At 48.7% G+C, this 21,111-nt stretch overlaps 1 long non-coding RNA gene across 1 annotated transcript in view; it reads right to left on the bottom strand.

Annotated features, from left to right (window-relative positions):
* The window catches only part of LOC144167067 (uncharacterized), a 140,542-nt gene that overhangs the window by 13,777 nt on the left and 105,654 nt on the right, over positions 1-21,111 (bottom strand). The window contains exon 7 of the long non-coding RNA XR_013321836.1: positions 811-951. This is a non-coding gene — a long non-coding RNA (uncharacterized LOC144167067). The remainder of the gene's footprint in view (positions 1-810; positions 952-21,111) is intronic.

Below are 21,111 nucleotides of genomic sequence, written 5' to 3' on the forward strand. Positions count from 1 at the left end.
GCCACAGAGTCGTGGTGTCGAAACCGGGCGCGGCCTAACTGTTTATTTCATAGTGTACTGCGCTGACATCAGGACAAACGCTGGAGGGGCTGAGGAGACGCGCATGCGCAGTAGAGTGCGGACGGCGGACAACAACGACAAGAAGGGAGGGAGGGACACAGCCCCGAGTATGAGATACTTCGCATCTAAACGTGTGCCTGGAATCGCTGTAGAGATCGAGAGCAAAAGCACGGACCTCCAATAGGACAATAGGAGCGGCGATCCTGCGAGAAACGCCGGCAGTGCGGAAGCGTCAAACACGAACTCGTGACGTGCTTGGATGTTTAATTACGCCACGTCCGGGGAATGTCGATTGAGCGAGGTCCTCCACCTGCTGCTCAGTGGCGTCTCGCACACTTCAAAATTGATTTAAATATGTTTTAGGCTACATTTCCGCTGACCTTTTGCAGATGTATTTTGGCGCACACAAATCGGTCTCCGAAGTTATCTCACCTTCACAATTTTCCGTCAGTACTCTTTTAGGAGTTAGATATAAAGCGCGTAAAAATATACGGCGTTAGTGACGTGCGAAGAGCGAGAAACGTATCCTGGTAAGAATAGCTAACAAAGCAAACGAACGTACTAAATGTTGCACATTCTTTATAAGTTTTCATTGGATGCTATTCTTGGTTATAGGAACCGGAATTCAGGTTTTGTTAGCGTAGGACTCAAACAACCGATAACAGTCACAAGGAATAATGTAGAAAATTTACATATAGAAACCAACTCTCTTTATATAATCTTCCCTAAACAAAATTGTTATATCCATACCTGATTTTCTCCGCATACGGCACCGTCCGCCATTCTTGCTACGGATAGCCGAATTCCTCTACGGTATCTTGTGAACCGCGAGTGGTACTCACAGCATTGAACTCCGCAAGGACGTTCCCATTTTTCATGTCGATCTCCTACCTGTTGGTTGTGGAAGCAACAAAATGCATTTGGGTACGTTGACAAGTGACTACAGCCCGATGAAATATATACTAACACCGGCACGTGGTAAGCACAAACTCATACGATATACGAGGTAAGGTTGCAAACCCCACATTGTTGGAAATCCCGCGTTTCAATCATAGAATTGATCACCAAACACGTTCTTTCATAAGGGTTAATAATCGAGTTGTCTGAGAACAATCTCGTTGCGTTATCGTTTGCTTATGTAATACTGCCCTGTCACCGGATAAAACGTAAGTACTCTCGAAAGGGCTAAATGTCTGCCTAACAACATGCTACTTGGATGAATTTCACTTACTAGGAGGCTTAGATCAATTTTCAAGAAATTTCATTACGCCTATACTTCTTTTTATACGTCTCTTAACTCTCAGATTGCGGAAACGTCTAAACAAGGACTAGACGCGGAAAACTCAACCCCGTGATTGTCTTAATTTGTCTACAAAGTGACGTTAGGCGTGATTGTCTGCAAAGTGACGTTATGCGTGAGTATCAAAGAAACAAGTAAATACAGGGTAATTTAGAGAAACCTGAAAACACTTTGCTGAAATGTTTGGGTCATAGGACCACTGTAATTATGAAAATAAAGTCGTTCCACTCAATGAGACAGCTGTCGCAAGTGCAGAGCAGTGATTCGCCCAAATGGGCTGTAGCGCCGTTATTCGCGCACTGCTGCCACCAATTGCATTTTGACTTCCCAGTGCTCACGCATCCGCTGCCTGGAACTGCGCCAGCGGGAGTTCTGTTGCATTTGTGCTTGCTTTAATTTCGTATGGTGGAGCTTTTAAATGCATAGCATTTTAGTAACTCACAATGTCACGCGGCGTTGGCGTGCGCTGTCGTAGTCCGCATGCGCGCCTTGTCGTAGTCCGCATGCGCGCCCTGTCGTAGTCCGCAGGCGCGCCTTGTCGTAGTCCGCAGCCAGGAAGAAATAACAGTTTCCGGCGCCCGGTTTCGAACCCATGACGCCGCGGGCGGAACGCAAGGTGCCCGGCGCACAACTGACCGAGCCACGAAACCGACACAGATTTCGATGCACCGAACGCGCCTTATATCCTTCACTCATTTCTCGTTTGTTTCGAAAGCGCCACAAGTTGTCCCGCGCTTCCAAAAGATGGCGACACGGGTCCCGCGATCAAGAGATACGACGTGCCGGCGCACCCCCTCGGAAATGCTGTGCATTTGATCGTGCCCCTCGCGAGGGGGATGTCTTTTTTGGTTTTCGCCGCTGCATGTAGTTTGCTAGGCCGGCAATGCGCGGCAGTGCCTTTGCAATTTTTTGTGTCATTGCGAACGCGCAATTTTTTTCTTGAGCGGCTGGAGCCTTTGAGTAACATTTGGAGCGCGCCAATTTTTTTCTTCCGCGTCTGGAGCTTTTCGGCGTCATTTCGAACACGCCATGTCTTTCTCGCGCGGCCGCGGTTTCCGCCTACTGTCACAAAAACCAACCCAACGGGTGTTCCTAACTAAATAAACGCGGGGGAGAATTTGCGTGAAATCTACCTGCAGTTTTCTATGCGCTTAATAACGGGGAGATGTATGACAAGCGCAAGCGGCTCGCAAAGTATGAATGGTTATGACTATTTAAACCGCCTGGTTTCCGAAACCCCAGCGTGACTCCCTGTCGCCAATACAGAAGGCTCTACTTCAGCCCGTTTCCTCGCTGCGCCGCCTGATTCCGGCAGTCGCATCGAGAATTAGCGAGCTAAGACGTGTTCTGCACTTACAAAAAGCTAGTAAAGAAGATTTTGTTGTATTCATAAATACAGCAGACTACACTAAAGCACAGTACTGGCTACCGAGTGAATCAAAATTTTTTGAGCGCCTTGCAGTGACCCCACTATTGAATACACGCGATTGAATAGTATCGTGAATACTGAGTATTAACTTATTCTCAGGACAAATAACCTCCTGTAAACGCAGTTTATGAGAACCAGAGCTCCCCAGCCCGAGTCGCTAATCAAGCATCCTCTGATTCATAAAACAGGCATCCCATGGCGCCCAATCACATCCGGGGCTGGTACAGTAACTAAACTTGTATGAGACTACGTAGAAAAGGTAATCACACATAGTCCTACGGTCTTAGACTAGTGCGTTAAACACAGAATGCCTATCCTTAGGAAACTTTCAAATCTATGTATACCGGAGAGCTTATAGTAACACTGGATACATGCTCCCCCTACGCAAACATCCTGCATGACGACGTAATAGCCTCTTTTACCAACGTTTTTGCGTGGGATAAGCAACCTGATACGTGAGACTGCCATTTTTTTCTAGGCTAGCGATACTGGTGTCAGAATTTATTTGGTTTGAATTAAGCAATGAGTATTTAAACAAATTAGCAGGGCCGATGCGGGCATGGAGATGGCACCCTGCTATGCGAAACTTTTTTGAGTAAGTCATAACCTGCATTCCTTTCCCACTCTTGTGTGAGAGATATTCATATACGATATCTTGTTTAGGTTGTTCTACCAGCGCTGCTAAGCTGCTTAACTTCAAAGACGGCTACAATACTGTTCATCCGAGCATTCACCTTAGCTATAAGTTGAAGTTGTTGATTTTGCTCATTCTGAGTGCGTACGAGCCAGGAAAAAAGCTGCATGAGTAGGTTGGGGGGTCTCCCGCCTCTAAAGTGCGAGGTGGCTCCGTAGCCGAGTGACTACATATGAATTATGCAGGCCTAATGTTTTAAGGTCGCATAAAAAGTGATACACATACATCAAAAACATGGATATCAGAAACAGCAATAACTAGGAAACACCTAATCACATCAAAGTAAAAACAAGTAGCACCGCCTAAAGGCCTTTTTAGTGATAAAATGGAAAACAACAACGCGAAATGAAAGGACAAAAAAGGAAAACGGAAAATACAATAAAGTGAATTGAGATCATTCCTAATTTTGACACGGTGGCTTGGGATTAAGCACGAAGCACCAACGAGCACAATCAGGTGCTTGCGCTCGCTTATCTGAGGCGCCGAGTGAACTTGAACTCCAGTGGCTTTACTATCCCCTAAATCGAGCACTGATTCTGGTGGACCACTGAATAGTTAAGCTGTTGTATCGCCTTGCATGCCCTGCCGACTACGCCGGAGGCACCTCGAAGTAAACAGCATCCGCCGTGCCCCGAACAACACTGATTTTTTATTAGTCCGTGATGAGTATTTACAATGCTTGTGTCAGCTGACGTTACAAGGCGATTGCCTAGCGCCATCTAGATTACATAAACACAACTGTTCAATACAACATATTCTCCCCTCAAAAAGATTCCCTAACAACTAAACCACAACTGGTACTACTAAGCACGTAATGTTACAGATAGCTTTAAACCACGATGGTGGTCTTCTTTGCCTTGTCGAATGCCTCAGTTCTGGAACGTCCCTTTCAACTGGTGTGGGAACAGACGTCTGTAGAGGTTGTTCCTGGTTTTCCTGCTGAGGCTCGCCAAGCGGTGTTAGTGCTTCCGGCGAAGAGGTTCCTGAAACTGGAGGTGCTGTAACTGGTCGAGGGCAGGGCACCAGCCGATTCCGATTCCAGGTGCGGCCATCGTCGAGTTTGTAGGTGTCTTGGCCGCATTGGTCAACAATGGTGAACGGACTTGAGTAGCTTAAAGCGCCCTTAGGCACGTGACCTGGCAACTTTACTCGAACCAGTTGACCCGCTGCTAGCGGAGAATGCTTCGCAGCTCGTCGACGATCAGTGTAGGTCTTACTTGCTTGTTGCTTCTGTGCTACTCTGCTGCGGACGGATTTCATCGCAGCCTGAGGGTCTTGGAAAAAATGTTTGCCTGGCGCTCCCACAAGATCAAGTTTTGTTCTGGGATGACGGCCATGAAGAAGGACGGAAGGCTTTATTCCTGTGGTGGCATGCGGCGTGAAACGGTACACCCCCAGGTACTCGGTGATAGCTTTCTTCAAAGGCCGACGTTCTCGTGTGCAGACTTGAATGTACACCTTGAGTACCCGATTGAACCTTTCCACCTGGCCGTTAGTCTGCCGGTGGTAGACTGCTGAATACGCATGGGCGATGTCGCGTTCTTTGAGAAAACTGTCGAACTCGGAGTCTGTAAACTGAGGACCATGGTCAGTCACGATCTCATCTGGATATCCTTTCCTGCTGAAGATGCTTCGCAGAAAGGAGATGACTGTTGCAGTATTCACTTTCGCCGAGAAATAAACCTCTGGCCACTTGCTGAAGTAATCGAGGGCCGTGATGGAAAAGCGACAATCTGCAGGCACATTGGAAAAAGGGCCCACAATATGGATCCCCAGCTTCTGCCATGGTGCCGTTGGGAATGAAACTGGCTGCAAAGGTGGAGGCGACGGCTTTGCAGACTTGTCAACTGATTGGCATACCCCACAAGATGCAATCAATTGCTCTACTTGCTTGCACAGAGCAGGCCACCAGTATTGTTCACGTAGGCGTTGCTTTGTCCTTGTTATTCCTGGAAGGAAGGAAGGAAGAAAACTTTATTAAGAAAGGATGGCCCGAAGGCGCAGGGGAAGGGGGATGGCAGGAAGGACGCTAGTAATGTCCAGCCATCGACGCCGCACAGACAAAGCTCCAGAGTGCTGTCAAGGTGTCCTTGACACGCCAAGAGGGCCGAATCCACTCTTCGTAGGAGTGAACCCACGCCGGGCAGTGTTGGGCGCGAAGCACGGCAAGGCCCGGGCACGACCAGACGAGGTGCGGAAGGTCAGGCTTCGTTGTGCCATGGCATGCGTAGCAGAGCACATTGGGGTCCAAGAGAGAAGGGGAGGAACTGGGAGCTGATCCGGTCTGTGGAGGTCCTGCGAGGTCTACAGAATAGGAGTTTCCCGCCGATGTTGACGCCGGAGAACCTGCCGGCGGTATGTTGTTGCCTTGTTGGGATGTCAGTGGTTATGGCGTCAGTGTCAGTGACGTCAGTACGATGTCAGTGGTTATGGCGGAGCCAGAACGGGCCTGGTTGAGAAAAACCTGGGCGCCGCGAGAAAAGCCAGGAGGCAGAGGATGCGGGTTCTGGGGTACTGATGACTGGAGGTGAAGGCGCCGGGCATGTCGGCGACGCTAGCGCTCCTCGTCAGGATCGAAGTGGGCTCCGCTGGCTATGGTCTCCCCGGGCTGACGGCGGTACGACGAAGATGCCTCGCTCGCCAGCCTGTGGGCGCTTTCATTACCGGGATGCCCCCCATGGCCAAGGATCCACCGTACTGTTACGGGCGTGTGGAAGGTGTTGTGCAGAGAGCTGTATGATTGTTTAAAGCATTGTGCTGCAGAGTGTTTCCGTGGAATTCCTATAAGGAAACGTAAGGCCTCGGCACAGTCCGTGAAAATGTGCGCACGGTGGCAGGCGCGCTGATTGCATGCCTGCAGAACGGAACGTGCTAGGCGTAGGCCTTGTTCAATAGCGTGCAGCTCAAGGGTGGTGGTCTCTGGAACGGAGTCGACGATGTAGGCTGTAACGCTGCGTTTATTGCTGTCTGCAAGTTCCACAGCAGCCGTGCAAGGTTGCCAGGAGGCGTCCACGTACACACGTAATGTCCGCGGATCCGCAGCGTCGGTGGCTGCGGTGGTCTGCACCAGTTTGGCACGTTGCGCCGCATAAGTAGCCCGAGCAGTTTTCCGGGGTGCTGGTCGCCGTTCTGTGATCAGCACATCCTCCCATGGGCGAACGTGTGGAGGGATAGGCGGCTCATCTAGTAGTCGCTCACCGTCGTGACGTAGCAGGCGGCGTCCCTGCAGTGTCAAGTGGCGACGGTGTCAGCAACAAAAACAAATTACTTAGCTTTGCGCGGCAAAGCCACTAATCGTGAGCGCATTCGTTTAACTATCGCAGGGCAACTCATCCAGCCAGCTCCAGATGGTTGGATCCGCATACTAGGTGTTCCTTTTCATGAAAACGGGGGAGCTCAAGAGTGGCTGAGACAGCTCAAACCATTGTGGCGACGTCTTCTACACATAATACGTCGCTTCTCTGGCCCCTTCTGTGTTGCTTCGCAAGATATCGCTCGACGCTTAGTACAGGCAGTGCTGGTATCTAGAGCGGTCTACGGCGCCATGTGTTATTCCTGGATGGGACTCGTGGGCTGCGTCAAGAAGCCGTTATACAAGGGACGAAGGTACGACGATGTCTCTTCGCAGCAGGAGGTCTCCAACGACTGAGAGCTCAGTCCGTACGCGGTAGAACGGAATTGCTTCTTCAGGCAACATCTTCACTGCAGTCCATGTCGAAGTCACCCAATTTTTGACCTGTTGAAGCAGCGCGTCCTGCATGGTTAGAGCGACAAACTCCGCAAGAGTAACGCACGTTGAGACCACACAAACACTTTCCCCGCTCTCGTCCTCCTCCACAGAACCCGGGAGGGGAATCCTTGAAAGAGCATCAGCCACCGTATTCTTTTCACCCTTCTGGAATTCAATCGTAAAGTTGTATGCCAGCAGCCTGGCATGCCACCTTGAAATCCGGAATGACCGACTTTTGTACTCGGGAGTGTGACCAGAGCCTGGTGGTCCGTACGTAGTGTGAATGGGCGACCCTAGAGGTATACTCTCCAATTTTCACAAGCCCACAAGCAAGCAAGGGCTTCCAGTTCCCCAACGGAGTACTTTTGTTCCTGTGGTGTAAGCCTGCGAGAAGCAAAAGCAATTGTTGCAACGTCATCACCTCTTTTCTGTTGCAACACTGCTCCTAAACCAATTGGGTAAGCATCCGTAGTCACAATAATGTCACCTGCAGGATCGAATAGCTGTAAACATCCTGCGGCCAAGGAACTTCTTAGTTGCTGAAAACAAGCGTGTCTCGCATCATTTCAAGCGAATGTGGCATTCTTCCGTAGCAACTCGCGAAGAGGGTCGACAATGACGGCATAATCAGGCACAAACTTTGCGTAAGAGCCAACCATGCCCAAAAATGAGCACAGGGTACTGCTATCTCTTGGTGCTGGCGCAGCCTTGATAGCGTCGATGTTGCTTTGCAAGGGGCGTATCCCGTTAAAACTGATCCTGTGACCAAGGAAGTCTATTTCTTGCACATTGAAAATGCATTTGTCATTCAGCTTCAGTCCCGACTTTGAAATCAAATTCAAAACACGTTTCACATTCTTGAAGTGTTCCTTTTGTGTGCTTGTATACACAATGACATCGTCGATGTAGCACAAAGTGTTTTTGCAGTTCTGCAAAATAGTGACCATCATTTTCTGGAAAGCTGACGGTGCTGATGCAAGGCCGAAGCAGACGCGTTTGAATCTGTACAGTCCACTATCGGTTTTGAAGGTAGTCAATTCCCTGCTTTCAGGGCTCAGCAGTACTTGGTGGTATGCGGCGGCTAAATCAATCTTGGAATAGTACCTTGCACCGTGCAGTTTGTGAAGTAGTTCTTCCGTGTGCGGCAGTGGAAATTTGTCAACAACAACCGCTTTGTTCGGTTCGCGCAGATCGACACAAATCCTTATTTTGCCGTTTTTTTAACTGCTACGATTGGCGACACCCATTCAGACGCATGAACCTTTTCTATGACATCATCTTGCTCAAGGCGCTGCAGCTCTTCGCGTACGGGATCTCGCATCGAAAATGGCAATCGTCGTAACTTAGCAGCGACAGGTGTGGTCCCTTCTCTAATCTTGACCTTGTGAACAAACTTGGTTGCCAGTCCCAACTTTCCCTCGAACAAATGCGAAAATTGGCAAAACAATTCAGGATCAAGGCCTTGTGGCGCTTGTGCGATGTGAGTGCATTGCAATGACATACCATCGATGTGCAGCCACAGTGCTTCGATGGCGCCGATGCCGAGGATTTCGGTACCGCCCTTGACGACGTAGAACAGTATCTCGGCATGCCGACCCTGGAAGATGACTGGCGCCGTGAAACACCCCTAGGTGCTTATTCTGTGGCGAGAAAAATCGTAAAGAGAAGCTGATGACGGCTGCATATGAGGGCCTTTCACCCTTGAATACGTGGTGGTCGACAGAATCGAGACCGCGGAGCCCGTGTCTTCGAGCAAACCTATGGGTACATCTTGCACGACGACTTCTGTGTGTATTCCTGCGTTGCTCTGCCGGGCGAGAAGCAACACGTTGAGGTCGCCGGCTGTAGTGCAGGTATCGACTTCTCGCACAGCGAGGCCTCGCTCGTCTGGCATGCCGCTCCTACAGACACGCCGAAAATGTCCTCGTTTGCCGCATTTACTGCATGTTTTATCCCGTGCCTTGCATGACTTGGAATCTGCGAAACCCCATGAAGACCCGCAACGAAAGCAAGACTTGTGCTACTCCGGCAGCGGTAATCGTGATTTTGTACGGCATGGCGTCTGACGTTTTTCCACCTTTTGGGTGCTCGCAGCCGATGACTGCAGCTCAAGTGAGTATTTCGTAGCTTCTTCGATATTGTTTGCAATAGCCAGCGCCCGTTTCGAGCGTCACTGAAGTACCTTCTAGAAGTAGGCATTCCCGAAGAATATGGTTGCAGGTTTTCGGTACAAGTTGGTCACGAATAAAATCGTCAACTTGCTCACCGAAGGTGCAACTCGATGACAGCTCTCGCAACGCCGTGGCGAACGCTGCGGCGGTCTCCCCAGGCAGTTGTGTGCGTTGTCCGAACCGATGCCACTCCATGACGACGTTCGTGTTGGCCGTGAAATAGGCGTCCAATGTAGCCACTGCTGCCTCGTACTCGTCGCTGCTGCTGCCTTATTCCTTTCCCGCAGCAAGCCACGTCGATGGTTTCTGCTCAGGCAATGCGTAGTAAACGCGTTGGCCTTCCACACCTAGACAGTGCAGCAACAAAGCTTTCCGGCGCGCAGGAGTGTGGGCGTCACTCCTCAATGCTAGGAGATAATTTTTGAAAATGCGATGCCACTGCGTCCGAGGAATTGGTGGTTTCCCCGGCGTCAGCAGGAATTCGGGTGGTTGGTGCAGGCTCATTGCTCCCGTGTTCGGTTACTTCACCACTCGTCGCCAACTGTTCTATCGTCTTGCATGCCCTGCCTACTACGCCGGAGGCACCTCGAAGTAAACAGCATCCGCCGTGCCCCGAACAACACTGATTTTTATTAGTCCGTGATGAGTATTTACAATGCTTGTGTCAGCTGACGTCACACTGCGCTTGCCTAGCGCCATCTAGATTACATAAACACAACTGCTCAATACAACATAACCCTTGACGTTATCTTCAGAATCTACCGCAATTTATCACGTGGGCAAAACGAAGCAAATATACAAAGGGAGGGAGGCAAAGTTACAAAGGAAGAAGCAGTGGTTACTACCAGCGGCCTTCTACTACAACAGCTATTGTTGTGTTGTATTTCAGGGTCATGGGCCGCGCAACAAACAAGACGAAGCGTAGACTAGACAAACGCAAGCACTTACTAACTCCAATTGATTTTATTGCAACGGTGCACCAGCTTTGTATATGCTGGTCGAACACCAAAACAACACGGAAAGAAGCAGGAGGGGTAGGGCGGGAGGAACAAAGATGCGCAGTGCGCAGTCCACCGGTGCGGACGTGCTTTTTTGTGCGCCGACAACAGCGTGTTTCTTCAGTTTAGGACAGCGATACCACAGAGACAGCGGAGGACTTCCGGAGCTGAGTGGTTACCTGCACGCTTCTTCCTCGTTGCGTCGGTTTCACAACCTAGATGACGAACACGCCTACAAAGCTGGTAAGGTGTGGTAGCTGTCCGCGCCAGGTAGATGCACAGGAGCTTCAGCGATATGGCGGCGAGGCAGATGATTGGGCAGGTATGTGTAGTTTATGCTTAGTGGTGTCACGGCTAGAACACGTAGAAGCAGAAGACTCGGAGTTAGCTAAGCGAGTTGCCGAAATAGAGGCAGCGCAAAGTAACGAACGTCACGAACGGAGGACCATTGAGGGACAGTTGGAAGCAGCTGAGAGGAAGTTATAAAGGATTGTAATTTCGCCAAAAAATGATGAACACCTCGACTCACTCTCCGAGCGCCAGTGGAAGACCAACCCAAACCAGACAAAACAGAAAGTATCCCACTCCCATACACACATATACTACAACACTACAGACTCTCCCGTACGACACTTCCTCTGCCACACGCGCAACTCACCCGTGAGGAAGCCGCTGCATGGCGCCAGCTACAAACTAACACGTTTCCTAGCCACTCGCTCCGGCACATATTCTATCCTACCATGTACCCAGACAGATGCCCATCCTGTGGAGGACACCCGAACATGTACCATACCACATGGGAATGCCCCAAACTACCAACCCAATTGCCTATACCCAGCCCCTCACCCTCCGGATGGGAAGCCGTTCTTTCCAGCTCAGCCTTGGTGGACCAGCGCGGACTGATCGACCGGGCAAGACGGATCGCAGCAGCAAATGGGGCCCTGGACTAAGGGCACCACCCTCTGAGGGCTAGATAGCCTGCTTTATAATAGTGTTTTCTACTACTACTACTCGACTCATGCAGCGTAGCGTCGGCAGGCACCAAAGTGACATACGGGGCAAAATATAAGAAAGGTGACAGATACTCCTACGTGCTGAAGATAGGCCACCAGTAAAGAGCAGTAAAGAGCAGCACGTTACTGAAGATACTGAAGCACCAGTAAAGAGCAGCACGTTACTGAAGATAGCGTGGTAATCATTGCGGGATATTCTAACAAGAAGAGCAGCAGCGCTGCCTTATTGGAAATGGTAGATGGTGATCAGCGCATGAACGTGCGGTGTTTTCCGGTCAAACCATGCAGACGGTAATGACAAAAGAAAAAAAATTGGCCGCGTATCTGCTCTTTTCGTTGCAAATGTCGTGAAAAGACAATAGTCTTTGTAGACATTTGCCAAGAAAATGCCCCCCTTTGCTTTCCCGCTCACCTTTCATGCTGTTTCTGTACCGTCGCGCTCATCCTAAGGTAAACACACTAAAGGTTTGCGCAAGGAGATTTGAATTTACCGCATTCCACTGCTACAGGCCGGGTTCCTCGAAGCCAGCGCTGCAGTACGGCGGAGACGCGCGTGAATGGAGGCGGCTGACTACAAGGTTTATAGAACCGCGTGGCCGTGCTCCACGTGCGTTCCAAGCAGAACGTGGAACCTAGCTAGTTGAACCTTTCGTTGCTGTTGCCGCGTGATTTTTCATATGCCGCCAGGAGGCGGCGGTTTTCTTCAGTAGATGTAGAATATCATTTTTTATTGAAAAACCAAGCATCCATGAGTTTTATTAAAGGAAGACTGTAAATAGCTCTTGTGTACTAATTTCATGTCTTATAAATGCGTAATGTCTTGTTCTTGTTCAACAAAGTTGACAAGTATGACCATATAAACCAGGCTTAGACGTTTAGATTTGGCTATGAGTATATAAGACTATTGCGAAGTGAGCACTTTACTTTGACCGGGTGGCTGAATCGAGTTACAGATAGACAGACGACAGACAAACAGACATACAGTCACACCAAAATGTTTGGGTTTAAGTAGCCCAATAAAGACTATCGTCTTTAAAATTACACCACCTCCCCGAAGGGACTATGTGGTGATGCAAAGCATGCGTTGACGAGCGGCATCCGGGTCCGCTTGGCGACGTTGGCGTACCGAAGCGGCTTCGCTTTCTCGAAGTGTGGGATGCGCTGATCGACGCTAGCGTTTCGAAGCGGCTTCACTTTCTCGAAGTTTGGCATCCGCTGCTCGACGTCGACGTTTCGAAGCGGCGTCGCGTTGCCGAACGCCATCTGGATCCGCTGCTCGGCGTCGACGTTTGCGTTCTGCATCTCGAGCTCTCCTCTGTGGAGCCTTGTCTTCAGAGGTGCTCGCGGTTCTGGGAGTGAGCTGGCTGGCGCTGGTTGAAGGTGTGCCAGCCACTTCGCTGACAGAATTGTTGCGTCTATTCAGTTCATCCGGACAAGCAGCAACTGAGATAGCGGCGCCCGGTGTGGAGGAGAGGAGGAGGAGCGCGCGGGCTACCGCACAGGTGGTGGGGGGAGGGGGAGCGTAGGAGCAGCGCGCGCGCTATCGCACAGCTGGTGTGGAGAGAGGAAGAGGAGGTGAGTGGCGTAATTCCACAGCTGGTAGGGAGAAGGGGAGAGGTGCGGGCGGACGCCGACGGACAAGAGATGCTTTGCAAGAGATGCTTTGCATTAAAAGGGAAGCTGGCCTTTTCCACTAAAGCTGGAAACCTTGTGGCGAATGCCGTGGGGCTTAACGATGTTCTCAACCGGGAAGAGAAAAAATTTAGCAAGGAGATAGCGGAATGGGCGAAAGATCCTCTGGCGACGCCCGCTATTCTGCTCATTGCAGTCTGCACCGTGCCGGAGGTGACAAAGCACGGCGTGCACACCGAACGGGCAGTACTCGCCGCTAACAGGGAGATCAAGAAGCGCAGCACGGAACTTGTGTTTGACGTGATAGACGTGAACAGGGTAGTGGGTAGCTTTGGAAATAGGCAAGCTTTTCATTGGGACGGGATTCACTTCAGCCTCAGGCTACGAAACAAAGAGGGGTGGGGCTTAGGTGGGAGACCAGTAGCTTTTAAAGCAAAGCTTTCTAGCTCTACTAGCCAACGGTTCTTCCGTCGTGTGCGGGACAACAAACCCCAAACTCCGCGTAGGCGGCGGCGAAGGGAAGAGAGGAGGTTGGAAGGTTGCACTCATGGAGCACACTGTAGATGGCGCGGCGAATTCACCCAGCGTTAACCACGCGGAAGTGCCTGATAAGTGTCGGCGGCGTCGGCCGTACGGCTTTGTCGTCTGCTTTCGCGACAGTTGTTTTGGGCCTGTTTTGGCGGAGCTTTGAGTCCATTGCGCACTGCCTTAGCACGACTTTGTTAACCAGTTTGACAGCACCTCGAACGTAACGCGCACCCAACGGAATTCAGTGGTCGTACGGCAATCATAAGTTAAAAATTGGTTAGAGGGGCGGGAAAAGAAAATGTATTAACCACATACAGACATTGGCCGCTAGGGAAACGTACTTTTTGCGCACTGCTTGCAACGAGTGGGACTCCGTTTTCTAAATTGGTGAATACCAATTCGGTTTTTTACTAAGAGGTACTACAAAAAGGCGAAAGTTGCAACTTGTTCTGCTAAATAGCGATTATAAAAGTTCCCTCAGCATTCTCGCAATTCTCAAACTTACTAAAATCACTAGTTTTAATCGGTGTAAATGGGAATCGCTAAGCTCCCATGCCGAATCTTTTTGTTGTCTTCGCTTGTGTCGCGCGGTGGTGTAGCCACAAGCTAGAACAGTAGGATGGCTAGGTTCCGCTGTCTCGCCCTTCGAAAGACGGGCCTGTCTTGTTTTATTTCTGCCCACTCACGGCCGCGCTACAGCGGTGGCGTCCGCCGCTCTAGCCCAGCCGTTGTCGACGCTGCTGCAGCGTTCGGGACGCCGCCCCGGCGAATTCCAGTTACGGCTGGCAGAATCTCTAGTTCAATCTTTGCCAACCCACATGTGCGAATTCGAGACGTCGCATGGCCAATTGTTGTGGGTGTCGTTTAAAGCTTTGCTTTCCAACCCACTTCACAGGGTGTATTGGAGACAATTTTTTAGGGGCCCCGCCGAGAAAAGGAAGTCAAACTAGGCAACAAAGGGGAAGCGAGGGACGTATACACACACAATGCTGGAAGACAGCCAGGCCAAGAGCTCACCAAAGTAACTATAGACGAAGCTGAGACCACACAATGAGAGGATTTAGGCGGAAATAATACAGCCAACACATTTGTAACAGGCCAAAATAGACCGCGTAAGCGAAAAGCGAAATGAAAAAAAAAATGAATATATATGTAATCATCTACATAAATATGCAGGCAGGCATAAAGCCTGCTAAGTTGATAGACATTTAAAAGCAACTTGAATGGGAACAAATAAACGTGTACGCTCTAGCCCAGACGCACCTCCAAGACCTAAAAGCCCCATCTGTCATAGATAATTATGTCTCAGAAGGATGCAACAGGGCCACAGCAATGAAGATTGGGGTAGGCGTATGCATGCCTATTAAACAAGGGACCGAGTGGCAGAGAGTGCGTGAAATCTGAAAAGAGCATGTGTGGGTTAGAGGTGCCATAGCAGGGAAAAATACATGGTTAGGAGTTGTTTCTGTGGACTGGAAGCCGAGCTAGGGAGGAAAATGAGGAAATGGTAAACAGTTCCAAAACAGATATAGACGAGTTCAAAGATTCGGGTGAAATATTATTAATTAGAAATATCAATGCCCACATATAAGATTAGGATGTATACAAAGACCACAATGGCTCTCTAGTGATAGATATATGTCCGGAAAACCGGCTTGTAATAGTAAACACAAAACAAGTGTCACGGAAAAATCATGTTGGAAAGTGATTAGAGACAGTCCAGCGTAGTCTCCGAAAGTCTCCACCGTAGTCCAGCGTAGTCCAAAGTCTCGAGAGACAGTCCAGCGTAGTCTCCGAAAGTCTCCAGCGTAGTCTCGGAAAGAGTATACCAAAAGATGAAAACGGAACAGACATCTTAGGAAGCGAGCACAAGCGGCTTAGATTGCTCTTGGGAGGCGCTATTCAGGCAATGGTAGAAATCGGTAAAAGCGTAGAGAGTACTTTGAACGATGACCAGTTAAAGCTCATCGCTGATATGATGGAAGACGAAATTTATAAGTGCCCAGACAACGATTGCGTGTTCCACGGAATCATCGTGTTCATAAACTATAACATGAATGAAGCCAAGGAAAGAAACAGGTGGAAAATAAAGAGAAAGCTAAGAAGCTAGCAGAATAAGGAAATAAATGGGCTATCGACCAGTGAAAAAAGGCGTCGAGGGAACTAGTATAGAACTGGAGGTAGTGAAGGTAAAATGTGAAAAAAGTAAAGTGCAGATAATGCTGCAAGGAAAGATCAAGCAGAAAAGCAATGAATGAGTGGCTGAAATGCGGAAGAAGGAACAAAAGTGCAGCGACTCAGTTTTGGAGCTATGTAAAAACATTGGCTCCAATTCACGCTGTGAAGGTGGTTGGAAAGCAAAGCTTTAAATTACAGCCACAACAATCGCCCATGCGACGTCACTTAAATCCCTACACGTGGCTCTACAAAGAGTGAAACCAAAGCTTCTGCTAGCCGTTGACTTGAATTCGCGTGGTCGGCGTCCCGAAAACAGCAGCAGCGTCGGCAACAGCCGGGCTAGAGTGGCGGACGCTGCCACTGTAGTCCGGCCTTGAGTAGGGAGAAGTAAAACGGAGGGCAGCACTTTTCAAAGAGTGAGACAGCGGAATCTAGCTATCCTACTATGCTAGCTTGGGGCTACACCACCGCGCGACAAAAACACAGACACCTGAAAAATTCGGCATGAGAGCTTAGTGATTCCTATTTATACTGATTTAAACTAGTTAGTTTAGTAAGTTTGAGAATTGTGAAAAAGGAGAGCGAACTTTTATAATCTCTATTTATCTGAACCAGTTGCTACTTCCGCCTTTCGTAATACCTCTTCAAACACAACCGAATTTTTGTTCACCAATTGATAAAAAGGAGTCCTATTCGTGAAAATCAGTGCACGAAAGGTGGCGGCTCTCTAGCGGCCAGTTGTCTGATTTGGTTTGAACATTTCGTTTTCCCACCCTGCAAACCAATTCTTAACGTAAGTTTCCCGTACGACCCCCTAAGTTCGTCGGGTGTGGGTTACCTTGGAGGTGTTGTCGAAGAAGTTAACCATTGTCACATTTTGAAATTGTTGAAATCTTTGTTTTCCTTCTGTGCGTATTGCCGCGTGTTTGTATGCTTGCATCACCTGTAATAATGCACATAGCGATTTATGTACTATGTTGCTTTAATGCTCTTGCACATAGTTTTGTATTTACCCCCCCTTACTCAATGCTCCTAGGAGCCTGTAAGGAATTGTGAATAAATAAATCCTTGTGCAGGAAGCGTGCAATGGACGTGAGCCTGCGCCCAAACGGGCCCAAAGCTACCGTCGCTAGTGCAGACGACAAAGAATTATCGCTGACGCTGCAACCGGCGAGACGGCATTTCCGCGCGTGGAACACTGGGCAAATTCGCCGCGCCATCTACAGTGTGCTCCGTGGGTGAAACCTTCCGCCCTCCCGTCCCCCCTGGCCTCCTCCGCCGCGTTGGGAGTTTGTGATCCCGCACGCCACGAAAGAACCGTTCATTGGTTGAGCTACAAAACATTGCTTTCATTACTACGCTTAAGAAATGACACCCATAAAAAATGCTTGATTGATGAGGAGGTGGCATAATTAGCATAAGTGCACGTGTTGGATCACATTATATATTCATTATGATAACGGAAAGTTTTGGCAAACAGAGGTAGGGAAGCCTGCACGGATAACAGCAGCGCCGCAGAAGATTGCAGAAAGAGAAGTAAGTTTATGCAACCTTGATTTGCAAAAAAAAAACACATCAAAAGGTTTTCCCCGAAACAGCAGTGTGCCCGGACGGAATACCAATGCAGTTGATGAACCCGCTTGGACCTAAAAGTAAGGCATCGTGTATAAGGGCAATCGACAAGTTGATAAAAACCAAACAACTACCGGAGGATTGGCTAGAAAGTAGTTTGAAATTAGTATGTAATGGCGGAGGCAACCAGTCCAACATCGATTCATACAGTCCACTCACGGTAACGTCACTGGTGTATAGATTCGTAATGCAGGTAATAAAATGAAAAATTCAAGAATTGATGGAACAAAATGAAATTCTTGGGGAACTGCAGAAGTAACTTAGACAGGACCGGCGATTGGATTATAATTTGTTCATGATAACAAAGACTATTTAAATTGCGAAAGCGGGAATTGACCATTATGGATATACGTTCTTTCACATTAAAGGAGCCATGAAGAGAAAACAAAAGTTTGTTTTATTCGAAAGATTAGGTTTTCATAGTACCCCAAGCGCTTTCCCGGAAGCAAATGATGCTTTATTCACTGAGAAATAAGGCAATTTAAGCCAAAATTTTAAATCTCCCGCTAAAATTGCACATTTGGTGACGTGAGCAATGGTGTCACACGGGCCGGTCCATGAAACAGATACTTAGTATGTCGACTCCATATAGCACCCACACGCGGGAGTCGACCGAGACGGCGGCCATTTTAAAAATGCTAGTAAAACCTAGTGCACCCGCAGCCCTAGTCATGGAATCGCCTGATCCGGAGAACAAAACTCTCGCCGAGGAGCTCGGGCTTGCATTTAACAACCTCACACCACTTGAACGCTCAACGCTTCTAAGTGCACGAGCGGCAAGAGTTGTGGGATACGCGGTGGACGGAAAAGCTGCCATTCCGCGATAGCCACAACAGACGAACGCCCTGCCGTCGGCACCGCTGCCTCGTCAGCGCCGTCGCCACGGACGAATACAGACTGGTACGTATGTGCCGTATTTTTATTACGGTTAATAATAGTTCAACTTCAGTAGCAGTATCGCTTATGCCAGTTGGCCGGTGTCGTGTATGGAAAGCCGTTCGCGCGAGCTCTCTGCTTCGACCAGAAAGATACGAGCGTCAATGCGCGGTGTTTACGGCATTTTTCCTCCAAGGTCAGAGCGCCTCGAACCCGAAAATTCGTCTGCGCGACGGCGAGATGTCGAGCTCGGCCAGGCGGTTGTTTCGTACGCATTGGCGCACACGCTTGCGTGTTCGTTCGGAACTTCAACCGTTTACTCCGCCGTTCTTTGTCATAAAAAGAATGTGCAGTATGTTTCACGGGCATTTAGCTCGCTATGCAAACTGTAAGCCCTGCCTAACATGCGTTTGCTTTTGCCGGCCTCCGCCAATCGCAGAGCTTAGCCCATGTGACGGCATAGGTTCTGTTGCGGGAAATGAGCTGGTGGGTCGCATGACCATTCCCGTTTTTCCTAATTATGTAGCTTATTTGAGCGAAGTTTGCGTTATAAGTGGTGTCGTTATGGTTCTAACGAGGCAATCTTTCGAATGAACCAAACTTGTGTTTTCTCTTCATGGCTCCTTTAAATGGGCATATGACAAGGTAACCAGAGAGCTGCTGTGGAGGATGCTGAAACTCCGCGGATTAGGTGACAATTTAATGGTGTTCCTAATAGCGATCTAAAAAGATAATAGTGTGCAACTGACAAGGAAAGGGAGAAATGCGCGCAGCCGGTCAACACCCATCGGGGACTTAAATAAAAATGCCCGTTCAGTCCAATACTGTTTATGCTTCATATGGCAGGGTTCGAAAAGAAACAAGAAGAAAGTCGGTTCGGGTGAAACCTATATGTTGCAAGGCGATTGTACAACAGCGTATTCCGGGAATTTTATACCCAGACGACATTGTTCTCTTAGCTGATAACCAGAGTGATTTGAAACGCCTCATAAATACTAGCGGACAAGAAGCCACCGACCTCGGGTCAAATTTTAACACAAAAATTCGGGAATAATGGTTTTTAATTACACTAGCACTGACGCAGTGTCGATGGAGCATGTAGAATTACTCAGTGCCAAGGAATATAAATATTTGGAAGTATGGGTAAACGAAGGGGTTAACTACTTAAAGACTCACTAGGAGCAACCTAAGGGTAAGAGAAAGCGAAACGTAGCCATACTAAAGCGTACAGCGTTGTGGGGGTAAAAGAAATATAAAGTAGTGAAAAGAATATGGAAACTAGTAATGGTTCCGGGTCTCGCATTTGCGAATGCCGTGCTCTGCTTGAAATCAAACACTCTAGCAGAACTTGAAGCGAACCAGAAAACTGTAGGCCGTTTGGCCTTAGGAGCGCATGGAAAAACAACTAGTGAAGCAGTGCAGGGTGACATCGGCGGGTCGTTGTTTGATGTTAAAGAGGCGCAGAGTAAAATAAGTTTTGAAAGGAGGTTGAGAGCAATGAATGAAGGTAGGTGACAGCTAAATTTTTATGCACATATACCTGAAAAGTGTTGACATGTTGTGGCTAAGGAAGACTAGAATGCTAACGATGAAATACGAAAAAAACAGGGGAGAATCGGAGACAGCCAAGGTAACCAAAAAAGAGGCAATGCATATAAAAACCAAAAAATGGGGAGAAAAAAACTGGAAATTAAACTTTCGTTAGAGATGTACATGGCTGAGAAATGACACATCAGGAAGTAGAACTTTTACGATAATTCTAAAGGCAGTGCTTTGCTCTTTGAGGCTAGAGAGGGTGCTTGCGAACTAAGAGCGTTTTGGGGAAGCATACAGAAAATGATGGGGTATGCATGGGCTGCGGATAAAAGCAGAAACTTAGCGGAACAGAGTGTTAGAAGGCGAGGGTATCCATCCAAATCTAGAGGAAAATATTCGGCTTGCAGAAGCCCTGGGTTTTAAGGACACCAAAGAGGGAGTTAACTTTAAGGCTGTTGAGGTGACCAAAAAATATTATAATGATGGTGGACGAAAAGCAGAGAGGAGAATATTGCCTTGGACAGCTACCACCTGTAACAGAAAAAAAGAATTATTTTGTGCCTAATAACTTTTTTGTGCCTGCCCTAAGAGCAGCGCTGGTAATAAATGAAGAGTGTGAAACATGGGGATATTAGTTTCTTTTTTGTTTATTTTGTATCATGAGACGCCATCTCCCCTCTACAAAGGGGATACCACTTTCAATCTTCATTCAGCATCATCAAGATAAAACTGCGTCAGAGTCATTCCTAGAAAAAGCACAGCAATAGTGAGGGCACACACGTGTCTAGTTCTCAGATAGCAGATCTCTTTTTAGGTGAGTGAGGCACTCGGAGCACTAACACAACGTTCACCGTACTCCACAATGCAAAACGCATCCAAAATATCCCGTATCTTCTGCATCCGATATCATCCCAAGCTGCTGAAATTTCAAACAACTGGGTTCAGCCATACAATTTGCTATGCGCAGCAAGGTGCCCGCCGACAGTCTACAGAACCTTCAAGCCTCCTCCAAATACAGCCTCTCTTTACATCCACCCTCGTACACTGGAACCCTCCATGCTGGCTTTAATTGCACACTTTTCCCTAAAAAGCGGTCTATCGCGAGCAGTCTAGAGTCGTGAGCCTGCTCTCCTCACCCCACGCGGCCTCTTCAGCATTCTTAAGGAGCCCACCTGTTTTGGGTCGAACTGTACGCATTTCGGATGTCCGAAGTTACAACCCCCCCCCCTTCTACTTCCCCTTCTCCCACTTGACGTAGAGTCTTCCTGCCACAATAAAGGCTACCTCCTGCTCCTCCCATTGAACGCATTAGTGTGTTCGTGCCAACGGTCGTT

This window comes from Haemaphysalis longicornis, unplaced genomic scaffold (genome assembly GCF_048455015.1).
Source record: "Haemaphysalis longicornis isolate Haplotype H1 unplaced genomic scaffold, Haemaphysalis longicornis Haplotype H1 scaffold_2, whole genome shotgun sequence".
Taxonomy (NCBI): domain Eukaryota; kingdom Metazoa; phylum Arthropoda; class Arachnida; order Ixodida; family Ixodidae; genus Haemaphysalis; species Haemaphysalis longicornis.